Source organism: Canis lupus, chromosome 12, assembly GCF_048164855.1.
Source record: "Canis lupus baileyi chromosome 12, mCanLup2.hap1, whole genome shotgun sequence".
NCBI lineage: Eukaryota > Metazoa > Chordata > Mammalia > Carnivora > Canidae > Canis > Canis lupus.
The window spans coordinates 49,152,628-49,166,395 of NC_132849.1; positions in this window are offsets into that span (position 1 = coordinate 49,152,628).

Sequence of the window (13,768 nt, forward strand, 5' to 3'; positions counted from 1 at the left end):
AAGTGAGATAAGATTTATATTTCCAGTCATTAAAAAAGAAAACACATAAGTCTACAATACTTAAAAGATAATGTAGTTGTATAAATAAGGGGAAAAGTTCAGAAGCAGACCAAAGACTATGTTAGATTTCAGGGTGTGGAGAAATAGCCTTCCTTCTGTCGAAACCAAACTGCTTATCTATTCTCCTGGAGCCACACTCTTCCATTGCATCCACTGACTCAGAAAAATGTCTAGGATATAATAAGTCAAAAATTGAGTTGCAGATCAATTGAATAGTTTGATTTTTATAGTAATTTTAATAAAGACCAAGAAAGAGCCTCAGATTTCATCCAAATCCAGTGATTTTTTTAAAAATGGTTGTCATTAAAACAGTTCCAGTTGGCTTGCTGAAATGAACCCTCCAGACCCCACCTACCCCATTTTCCAGTACTCTGGGTATCCTCTATTTATAGGTGGCTTTCAGCTAGTTATACTGGCAGAGCTACCTTTACCCTCAAAAATACAAAGATTCCTGCTGCTCTCAATGCGACTACACTAAATGAAGTTGAAATGTCAGAAAATTCTTGATAGAATACAGGAAGGAATCCAAGAATTTGGGGAGATGGGTGGACCTACTCACTCATCCTCCTACATCCCCCAAGAACATCTAAAAGATACTCAACTGAGGAATTAAGAAATATATTGGTTGAGGAAAATGCCAGTATCCGTGAAAAATGTCAGTATCCTTTCTCTCTAGAGCAAGGCTGCCAGTGATGACGCCCACACATGACATCAGTGCCATGATTTCAATAGGAATGATTAGATCTCAGGATGGTATATGCCTAGAGGGTTCATTTAACCTCTCAAAAGAGGACATAGTTATTGTCAGAGTGGTAGGATGTTGAGTAGTAGTGACCTTTGCCATTAGATAATTAATGAGAGGACTAAGATGAATGAGCAGCCTTCTACATGATTCCTATAACTCAAAAACCTAAGTCTGGTGAACTAATATGAGCCACCAAATAGAGCAACAGCCCTTCACAAAATACTTTGAGTTGGTCCATACATCCCAAGGCACTTGAATGAAGGGATTAGTACATTCCATAATCCTTAATTTTTACCAAGGGGGCATGAGGCACTAAAGATAGAGAAATATCTAGATCTTTTGGAGACTATTGCACAGTAGCTTTGAGTTAATGTCAAACCCTATGAATTTAGAAAGCCACTGTGGTCAATTAAAGATAAATCAAATTCAGACATAAGTCAGTCTTGCAGTCAGATCAGTGCAACAGTGGATTCATCCTATGGTTATTCCCCAGGTCCTTAATATACAGTTGGAATAGATATACAAGAAATAAAAGCCTTGAATTAGCTCTTATGAAGTAAAAAGTCTTTTATAGTAGGAAGGACCAAGTGAACACATCGAGTGCCATCTTCGACCTAAATAGTACATTTATAGAAACACCAGGTGGCTCTGGAGAATTAGATTAGTGCCACCACCAAATTCTTCAAGGTTGCTCAAGTAAGGATTTCTAACACATCCCTATTTAACTCCAAGATAGAAGGACAGTATAATCAAGTGATTCTTCCCATTGAAGTTGCTGGTCCAGTCGTGGTCTCTCATCAAAGTAATCAATTCAACTGTTATTGCCTGGCATGTACCTACTGCTCTGGCAAATTCTTTGGGGTTAGTGTATTATACTAACAATCAGATTGATGGAACCTGAAAAGTAGGAAGCATCAGATAATCTAGTTATCTTGATAAGACACGTGTGGCAAAGAGTCTGAGAGAAATTCCATAAAATTACAGAGTCCTCATACTTCAGGGAAGATTTTGGACTCCAGTGATCTATGTGGAGTGCCAGGATACTTCCTAGAAAGCAAAAGGCAAATATCCACACCTTTCATCTCTGCTGCCAAGAAACATGTATACTCTGTGGAGGGCTTCTTTGAATTCCAGAGGCAACACAACTGGTACGCTGCATTGTCACCTCCCTAACTCATAGCTATGGTCTAGTATTAAGTTCCCAGAGACCAGCTGATGAAGGAAGATCAGAATCCTGCAGCATTACTACTTAAGTAGCCTTGCAGAGAACAATAGAGATGTAAAACTCCACCACTAAGGAATTTAAAATGTCCACATGGATGATCAGAATCTCTGAAATAAGATGTTTGAGGATTAGACATGAAGGCTATTGCAAAAGAGGCACACAAACAGAGGGGAGCATAGAGTATTTTTGACCAATCAGAGAACAATAAGAGAAAATCAACTCTGCATAGAACTTCAGATTTGGGGTTGACATGAGTGGCAGTAGCCATTAATCATTGATTATAAGGTTCTGTTCCTGATGCAAAAATAGCATCAAAGGAAACGAGGACCACAGGAACAATTTCATCTAGGGCTACATGGGGACAAGAACAACAGCGGATGTTCTCTCATGGGGCAAATCAGGCAAGAGGATCTTGATAAATATTAGATATGCAATACCTTTTTAATTTATGCCTTTAATTTTAGCCAGTGTCCACTTCTGTGACCTTCAAATAAGGACACTAGGATTCCATTAGCACCCTAGAAAGACACAAATGGTGTAAAGGTTTTTGAGAAGACTTTTTTTAAAAGGGTTTAAAAAAAAAAAAACAGTTAAGGAAATCCATAACGGATGATACAGTATTCTGGAACTGGAAACAAGACGCTCCTTAAGTCTGAAGGAACAAGGAGACAACATAGATACTGGAGCCTAGAGAGAACAGCTGTTGCCTTCAGTAGAGGACCACAGCCAATAGTAGTGAAGGAAGAAGGTAAACAAACACACCAATCTCACTTTCTTCTCACCTTCTAGTCTCCTGCCAGTGCATCCATTGATCAAACCTAAACAAAAGCCAGAGGGCAAAACAGCCTATTGATGCAGTCTATAAAGGTCAACCTCTGGGAGACAGCAGGTTAAACAACAGTGGAGAATAAATTCGGAGGGAAAAAAATGAAAATATCTAGCACACTCTAGCAGCTATATCCTCTTATTAGTCATTCATTTCATTTCAGGTTTATATGGTTGGAGTTATTAGGGTTAAGACATCGAATGCATAGCATTATTTCATAATACTACAAAGATACAGCACTGCCCAGGTAAGGGAAAGAGCAAGCAAGAATACTTGAAGAGTAAACAGGAATATTTAGGGCCAAAAAAGACTTTGTGTCTTCCACTCCTTTGCACTCTAAGAATGTCCTCCCAGTTAACAGTCTCTACATCTTCATCATTTTGAGTGCAAAAAAAACGAGCACTTCAAAATCAAATTAGTTTTCTAAAGTATGCAGGTACTCCAGCAAAAGAAAAACCAGGAGGCAATCTGTCGCTTTCTGAAATGACCTTGGTCACAATGATCTGTAACTCATCTTTTTTTGTTGTTGTTTTGTTTTTTTATTAGAGTTTGATTTGCCAACATATAGCATATCACCCAGTGCTCATCCCGTCAAGTGCCCCCCAGAGTGCCCGTCACCTGTCACCCCATCCCCCCACACACCTCCCCTTCCACCACCCTTGTTCTTTTCCCAGAGTTAGGAGTCTCTCATGTTCTGTATCTCCTGATGGGAGACAGACCCTGCAGGAAATACTACTTCTGGGGCCGGATGGTCCCGGCCACTGTCCTCACTGTCTTCTCCTTTTTCACTAAAATTTTCACAAAGAGTGCAGGCTTCTTGTGATGAGAGTCAAATGTATGTGATGATTCACTGAATTATACTCCAGAAAACAATATTGCACTGCATGTGAACTGAGTAAACTTTAAATAAAAAAATTTTACAGGGCAGCCCCGGTGGCTCAGCAGTTTAGCACCGCCTTCAGCCCAGGGCGTGATCCTGGAGACCCTGGGATCAAGTGCCATGTCAGGCTCCCTGCATGGAGACTGCTTCTCCCTCTGCCTGTGTCTCTGCCTCTCTCTCTCTCTCTCTCTCTCTGTGTGTGTGTGTGTCTCTCTCATGAATAAATATTTTTTAAAAATTTTACAGAGGAAAAAGAAAAACTAAACTTTAAATCATCCTTGATTCTTCTTTCCGTTCATATCTAATCCAGCAAGACTTGGTGGCTCCACTTCCAAAGTATATAATACATATATTCTTCACTATCACTGTAATCTAAACTATCATTACTGCTCAATTAATCTTTCAAGTGAGAAAAAAAAAGTTAAAATGCTTCTTGACCTTTCACCTATTCTATAAACTACTGCTCTGTTACAAACGGACTTTATCTGTAAGATGCATGTAACTTACAAAAGAGATAAATTCTATTAACTATTATCCATAGTGTAATACAAAAGTGACCAATTATTTACATTTTAAGAGGTTAAAATGATAATACCCTCTTTGGTTTGTGATTTTGACCAACAGGTATTTTGGTTTTGAACATTAAAAGGCAAGAATTCAAAAGATCAAATTAGTTATCTAAAATCTTCAGTATTCTATGGCAGGAAATAAATGATTCTACATATTTCTATAGAAACAAAACAGAAAGAATGAATGACAAATTCATCAATTTACTAATTGGCCCCATTTTGGCACTGAAAAACCTAAGAAATAAGACAGGATTCCAGACTTCAAGTAACTCAAAATGTATGTAAGATCTAAACCAATAAAATACAAGGCAAGTGATAGGAGCACAAATGAAAATATGGGAGCACAAGAGAGGGGGATAAGTCACTTTTGTTCAATTAAGGAAGAATTTTAAAGTTACACTTGAGCTGAGCCATTGAGTCCAGAATGCAGGCAGGGTCCAGTTACAAGGGACCTCACCATGCTAAAGAGTTTGGATTTTACCCTGCTCTGAATGCAATCTTTGACAGACATGGGCAGGTCATCTTTGTTTTAGGCACATTAGATTGACAAGATTCTAGAAGGCCAATGGGAGGGACAGAGAACAAAGATCAGTTAGGTGATTTCTTTCACTCCCTACAAACAACAAACTACATCATAGTCCATCAACCTCTCCATGAGGTGACTGTGAAACACAAAGCAAATTTTTCCTCTAAAGTTCAGGTAAAATAGCATATAGGCCATGAAATATTTTTCTTCTAGTATTACCATAAAAGACTTAAGGTTGTTTTGTTTGGGGGGGGGAGGGGCGGCACCTCTGGAAGCAAGCTAAATGAAATCCAGTGAGGAGAAACAAACTTTTAAATTCCTTTCTGGGATTTTTCCTTTTTCAGATGTGAGAAAACCATATTCATTAAGAATTACCTGGGGGGGGGGGGGGGGGGGAGAATTACCTGGAAAACCTTTTCATTCCTTTAGGTTTTTCATACGTGTGGCACATATAGTCTCTAAATAGCACGGCATGATGTAAAAATGGTATCACAAATAAAAAGTGATAAAATCATCCAACTTTTCCATTCATTTAGGAAAGAACAAGCACAATCCAACCTGCCTGGTCAGTTAGAAAATTCCTCAGAACATCTTGCTGCTGACAAATTTATGAAAGCTGCCTGCTTTTGTGAACTTCATTGCCTCTCTACTCTGCTGTACCAGGAAAGTACACTTTAGTAACACCTACTTTACCATTGAGTTATTTTCCCTTGTAATTTTTTTAAGTAGGCTCCATGCCCAGCATGGAACCAAATACAGGGCTTGAACTCATGACCCTGAGATCAAGACCTAAGCTGAGATCAAGAGCCAGACGCTTAACTGACTGAACCACCCAGATGCCCCTGTTTTCCCTTTTAAACTGTTCCCTGACTGGTCCTTTTCCCACTAATACAAATCCCTTGACTCCTAAAATTTTTTATCACTCAGCATTACTCATTTTCACTTTCTTCACCATCCTGCTCTTCCAACCTGACTTCACCACAGAATTAGCCAAATACCCTGATCTTTGTATGGATCTTTGAATGAAATTTAAATGAATTATAATCTAGGATTCCTTTTTACTACCATTTGCTAAGCACACACCAAACCTTCCTGATTATTGCTAATATTTCTATAGAGTAAAAATTATTAGAAATATACAAAATAGAAGGGAAAAAATTAAAGCATTTGGTTTAAGCAATTTTTATGATTGCTTCTTGGATAGTCAGCTTATCATAAAAAGTTAGTACTGGGTCTCCATCTGGTGGCCAAAATTTCTATTTTTAAATTCTAAAGGGCCTCATTATTTTTTGGTCTATCTTTCTGACAGTGAAATACAAAAGATAAAAGACATTATTAAGTATCCTAAAAAGAAAGGACAAACTCATTTAATAATTCAGAGATTATAAGTCTGATAATGCATAAATTAATGCATAATGCACAAAATAAAGTCCAGCATTCTTAAGAATTGAGCCAAATCTCATGCATGAAAAACAAAGTAGGTATGTTCTGAATTGAGCAGAGAATTGCAAAATGCTGTCACTATCAGAAATTGCATTTATTCACTCTTCAGCAAATATTCATTGGGCACATTCTATATGTCAACAATTCCTCTAAATATAGGAGCTATAGTAAACAAATTTCTTCCCTTCAAAGAGCTTACATTTTAGTGTGAAAAGATAAACACGAATAGGTATACACCATAACATCAATTTGTCATCAATGTTCTGAAGTAAAATAGAGTAAGAAGACAGGGAGTTATAAAGGTGAGGATATGTTACTTTTTAGAAAAAGGTCAGGATTGGCCTCTATAAGGCAATATTAGAATAAGAGACTTGAATAAAGTAAAAAATGTATATATTTCCTAAGTAAAAGAAACATAGGCTAAGGAATATTATGTACGAAGTGCCTGAAGTATAAACATGTTTCAAGATCATTAAGTGAAACAGTGTGGCTAGAGAATAGTGAGTGATGGGAAAAGTGGAAGAAGATAAGGTAGGAGAGGTAGCAATTAGCCAGATCTTACACAACCTTCAAGGCCACTCAAGGACTTTCAATTTTATTCTAAATGCAGAAGAAAGCCACTGGAGATTTTGGAACTAATCCTATCTAGTCCACCAGCTACGTGAAGAACAAACTGGGCATATAAGGGGGGAGGGCAAAAAGGCAGTAGGAAGACCAGTCAGAAGTCAGCAACATGTAATCCATGTTAGATATAGTAGTGGCTAGGATGGTAGCAGTGCAGAGGGTGAAAAGGGGGATGCAGTTTAGAGATAGTGCCCACAGGGAGTTTGTGAGGTAGTGAAGAGCAATCAAGCATAACATCAAGGTTTTTTTGGTCATGATGAGTAGGTGAACAAAAGTCAATTACTAAGGTGAAGAACATTAGGGAACATGGGGTTGGGGAAGAAAAAGAATTTTAGACATGCTAAGTTTGAATTGGTTATTAGGCATCCAGTTGAAAATCTCAAAGATACAGTAGGACATGTAGGTCTGCAGTTCAAGGGAAATTTAAGAAATGGAGATGTAAATCCCAAGCAAGTGTTTTATAAGTGTTATTAATCAATGGGAGAATGTGAATAGCTCACTCAGTACAATCTACCAGAATGAGTTGAATACATGTCAAGTTGATGACAGAATAATTCCAAACATGTAGGTAAATTTTACAATTGACTGGTTTCAAAGCACCTCCTATGTGCTGACCATAATATCCAAGGCAACATGATGTACAAAGAAAAGTTTCAGTCACTGCACAGAAAATTTCAGTTCTAGTAAGCTGACAAGATAAATTAATGAAAAACAAGAAACAAGCAATATGTGAAGAGGAGCAGGATAGTAAGGAAAGAGAATCAGTGACAATAAGCAGGAATTACATAAAGTGACAAAGGCCAGAACAACAATGGTGGTGACATGACCAGAGAAAGCTAAATTAGAGGGGAAAAAACAATGTCACTTTTTAAAAAGCTAATTACATTTAATAATTTCATTTCACACTTAGGAAAATATTCCAAATATTAAATCACATGAACATGCCAATTATGTAATATAGCCAAGTAAAAACATTGCAGATAAGTGTATTGCAAAAATCAAAGTTGGGCAATGTCAAGTATTGATGAGAATGTGAAGATACAGGAATAATCATGTACTGGCCAAAGTGTACACTGGGGCAGCCATTCTGGAAAGCAATCTAACACTCCTCAAATATATGTATTCCTTCTCAGAAACTCTATACATTGATCTATACCAAAAATTATCCCCAAGATCCGTCACTGGAACATTAAGATTCATTAAAGCATTATTTATGGAAAGTGAAGAGAAAAAAAAGGCATATGAGAAAAAAGAGATAGAGGGATAGAGATAGAAACAGGAAAAGAGATGGATACAGGTAGAGAAATGGAAAAGGTGAGAGATAGGTGTGACAGCAAAAAGGAAAATCTCAAAGACAGAATTAAATAGCAAGCAGGTTTTAGATAGAAAGTAGAAATCCTAGAAATAACAATGGATCCAAAACAATCCTCAAAAACAAAGCTAGAGCTTGCATACCAGTTACCAAGATCTATTATGAAGCTAGAGTAGTTCATTTTGGTATTGGCAAGAGAAATTGATCAATGGAAGAGAATACAGCCCAGTAACAGATCTCCCCACATACCGTCAGCTTACTGCATTGTACCATAATGCAATAAAGGATGGACTTTTCAGTAAGTTTTATTGGTCAACTGTTTATATACGTACAAAATATGCATCTTGACCCCCACGCCGCACAGCATACTAAAAACTTTGTTTCAAATCTAAATGTATAGACAGTATAATAAAGCTTTTAGGAAAAAACACTAGACTATCTTTGTGGTAATCACAAGTACAGTAGTCAAATATTTCTCAAATAGGAGATAAAACTGAACATCTTGGTTTTAACATCTGAAGAAAGAACTGATGGACAAAAGTAATAGAAATTATCCACAACAAAAATTAACAAGGCAGGAAACCACAAATGTTGGAGAGGATGTGGAGAAAGGGGAACCCTCTTGCACAGTTGGTGGGAATGTGAACTGGTGCAGCCACTCTGGAAAACTGTGTGGAGGTTCCTCAAAAAGTTAAAAATAGATTTTCCCTACGACCCAACAATTGCACTGCTGGGGATTTACCCCAAAGATGCAGATGCAATGAAACGCCGGGACACCTGCACCCCGATGTTTCTAGCAGCAATGTCCACAATAGCCAAACTGTGGAAGGAGCCTCGGTGTCCATCGAAAGATGAATGGATAAAGAAGATGTGGTCTATGTCTACAATGGAATATTACTCAGCCATTAGAAATGACAAATACCCACTCATTTGCTTCGACGTGGATGGAACTGGAGGGTATTATGCTGAGTGAAATAAGTCAATTGGAGAAGGACAAACATTATATGGTCTCATTCATTTGAGGAATATAAAATATAGTGAAAGGGAATAAAGGGGAAAAGAGAGAAAATGAATGGGAAATATCAGAGAGGGAGACAGAACATGAGAGACTCCTAACTCTGGGAAACAAACCAGGGGTGGTGGAAGGGGAGGTGGATGGGGGGTGGGGGTGACTGGGTGATGGGCACTGAGAGGGACACTTGATGGGATGAGCACTGGGTGTTATTCTATATGTTGGCAAATTTAACACCAATAAAAAAATAAATTTATAAAAAAAATTATCCACAACATAACACAAAGTTAAAAAATGGACGGCAGTTTAAAGAATAGTCTAGAATGAAAATAATTTTTATCTAAATTTCCCAAAGGAAAGAGAATGAAGCAGAGAAATACTGGGAGAGAGTATGGTGAGAATTTTCCAGATTTACAAATGACACTAATTCACAGATTCAAGAACACCAAGGAATCAAGAAGATAACTGCAAAGCAAATTAAGATGTATTAGCATCCGGGATCCCTGGGTGGCGCAGCGGTTTAGCGCCTGCCTTTGGCCCAGGGCGCGATCCTGGAGACCCGGGATCGAATCCCACATCGGGCTCCCGGTGCATGGAGCCTGCTTCTCCCTCTGCCTGTGTCTCTGCCTCTCTCTCTCTCTCTCTCTGTGACTATCATAAATAAATAAAAAAATTAAAAAAAAAAGATGTATTAGCATCCAAAATCAGGACAAAAGTCAACAACCAGTTAGACTGGTGAAAAATAAAGGAATAGGGATTTCACAAAAGCAGCAGCATAAATGTCCAGTAAGCTAAAGGTGTAACTCATTTGTTATCTAAGAAATGTCCATTAAAACACTGAGAACACAGCCATGGTTCTGTATAGAGTTAGGTCTTGTGGCCACCATATCAGAAGAACTGGGGTGGGGAACAGGACTTGCTGGTCAAGTGACTGGCCACTTAAAAATGGGACTGAACAATTAAGTAAATATATTGAGGCTTACAGGAGGCAGGTTTCTCATTACAAATGTGAAAATGGGGGAAGGTAGAATTAGAGTTCAGTAAAAACTTGTGACTTTCATCATACAGAGAGGATGTATGTAGCAATAGATATAAACACATATGCAGACATATACATAAGTAAATATAAATACAAATATAACTCAACTGAGAGGGTGTAGCAGACACTGTAAGAGAACACACCAAAATCCAGATTGTTTATAATCACTATCCTAAAGATAATGATTATCTTTAATAATAAGCCCTAAAAGATTATAGGGCTCTTGAAAAAATGGCAGATTCCAAAGTTGAGGTATCCTAAAGTAAGGAAAGGTTCAAAGAATTATGGGGACATATTAAAATAGAGAAGTCATCTCAAAGGAGTTCACACTGGCCATTTCTGTGACAATTTAGGGATCAAATCCATAATGGTAATAATAGATAATATAAAAAAAAACAGAAATCCTTGAGTCATTACTGATAAGAGTAAACGAATAATAAATCTACGTAGAAGGAATGACAGAATTAGAAAATCATTTGGCAACTATTATAGTAATATTTGATTAAATAAGAATTATATCAAGGATGCCAAAATTAGTAGGTGAATGATTGGTAGATAAGGGTATTTATACAATTCACAAAATAGTTCTAATCACTCATTAATCAAGCATAAAAATTACAGATAAATCTGGGAGACAGTTTCCTAGAAAAATGACAGAAGTCGACATCTGGGACACCTGAATGGTTCTGTCGGTTAAGCCACCAACTCCTGGTTTCAGTTCAGATTATGATCTCATAGGTCAGGAGATGGGCCTGCATAGGGCTCTGTGCTCAGTGGAGAGTCTGCTTGAAGAGTCTCTCCCCCTCTCCTCACCCATGCATGCATGCTCTTATAAATCTCAAAAAAAAAGTCATCATCATCATCATAAGGGGACAAACTAATATTGTATACTTCCTGACCTAAGTACAAACAGTATCATTCCTATGGAATTCATTCCAAAACACTATCAGAATCTAATCATGAGAAAACATCAAACCCAAGTTGAGAGTCCTTCTACAAAAACTGGCCTGTGTTCTTTAAAAAATATCAAAGTCATGAATGGCAAGAAAACTGAGAAATTGCTCCAGATTGAAGCAGACTATGAAACATGACTACCAAGGGGGAACACATCACTTAGATTTAATCCAAGAATAAAAAAAAAAAAAAGAGCAATTATAAAGGACATTTCTAAAATTGGCAAAATGTGAATAGGGGTAGGGGGGAGAGTCTATGAATTGAATTGTAGTATTACATGTCCATTTCCTGATTTCTTTTTAAGATTTTATTTATTCATGAGAGACAGAGAGAGAGGCAGAGACATAGGCAGAGAGAGAGAAGCAGGCTCCCTGTAGGGAGCCTGGGGTGGGACTCCATCCTAGGACCCCGGGATCACGACCTGAGTCAAAGGAGATGCTCAACCACTAAGGCACCCTGGTGCCCCCATTTCCTGATTTTATGCGTCCTCATGTACAGGAAATATACACTGCAGCGTTTAAGGAATAACTTTTGCAACCTATTCTCAAATGGTTAATTTTACATCTATGTTTATACACACTCTATAGGTTTTTTATACATACACATACATCCATATACATACATACATATACAAACTAAAACATAGGGCAAATATGATAAATTGAGAAATGTGGGTGAAGAGTTGAGGAAAAAATTTTGTAGAAGATCTTTAAATTTCAAAATATTAAAACTGAGATTAATTTTATTCCCAAATTAGTAAACATTAAGTACCAGACAATATTAAGTGTTGGTGAGGATATAAATAGCAACTTTCATAAACTGCTAGTATAATTCTGAAAATCTATAAAAGAATCTACAGTAACTAATAGAATTGAACATAACCACACCCTATGGCTTGACAGCTATGGTCCTAGGAATACATCCTAAACACTCTTGCATATGTGCAGAGACACATAGAAAAATGTGTTATGGCAACATTTGTAGAATAAAACTGGAAACACCACAAATGTCCAAACAGAACAGAAAAAATTGTAGTATGACAGCATACAGCAATGAAAATGAATGAGTCATCAAATGCATTAAAGTGAATAAAGCTCAAAAACCTAATAATGACCAAGTCGGAAAAATTCACAAAGCAGGGTTCCATCTCATAAGGTGAACAGGACAATTTTTGTTATTGGTTTTTGTTTTTTTACAATTAATGATAAGCACAAAACTTAGAAACTTAGAATTATGATTTTATAGGAAAAGGCTCCTAGGCAGCTTCTGTAATAAATTAGTGTTCTATTTCTTGCTTTTGGGACAGTGACCATTATATGCTATTTAAAGTATATATAAATGTTGTAAAACACTCTTATACTTAACAACTTTAAAAGGCTAGATGATATAGGATCACAGCTGAGTGTAATCTAATGAAAAATTTCAGCTATGTAAAGAGGATTCAAACTCAGGAAATCAATATAAATAATAGCATCAACAGATTAAAAAAGGGAAAATGCATGACTGAATCAATAGATGCTGAAAAGGTATTCAGCAGCCTTTTATATAAAAATACTAAATAAAATAGAAGTTGAACAAAAGATATAAAAACTATTAAAAACCAACAGCAGGATCCCTGGGTGGCGCGGCGGTTTGGCGCCTGCCTTTGGCCCGGGGCGCGATCCTGGAGACCCGGAATCGAATCCCACGTCGGGCTCCCGGTGCATGGAGCCTGCTTCTCCCTCTGCCTGTGTCTCTGCCTCTCTCTCTCTCTGTGACTATCATTAAAAATAAATAAATAAATAAATAAATAAATAAATAAATAAATAAATAGTAAGAAAAAATAAAAACCAACAGCAAATATATTAGAACTAAATCCTTTTCAGTTTAGTAACGGTAACGTTCAATTTTATTCATTTTCCTAGAAATTTTAACACATGCTGTAAGAAAAAGAAATGTAAAGATTATAAATGTTTGTGACATTTTAAAACTAGAAAATAAACTGGCAATGAAATAATTTTATAAACACAAATTTTAAATAAACTATCAGATTCTTTGTAATCTAGCAAAAAGCCCCTAAAAATAGAAAAAGACTGCATTTCAATAGTTGAAATAAATTTGACAAGGTATAGAACCTACGCAAATATCAAGTTGAAAGCTAATTTAAAGACATAATTCAAGACTTAATAAAATGAAAAGTATAGCAGTCTAGCTTGCCTTAGACCAACTACCCTAAGAAAATCTAGAAGAGCTTCCATGTTCATGGAAGAACTCTCATAAAAATATTCAGTTTTCACAATCATGATGTATATTCATGTAATTTTTATTAAATCATTAATATATTTTTTAAATGGACAAAATTATCTCAACATTTGCATGAATGAGTAAATACTTGACAAAAGTATGAGGAAAAATAACATGGGGACAGGGGACTTGCCTTCCGGGAAATCAAAACACACTATAAAACCATGAAAAAAATATTTGTATAGCATTAAATAGATTAGTGGAACAGAAGAGAAAAATCAAACACCAGACTATATAAGACTTAATATTCTACAATGGTTGTAGTTGAAT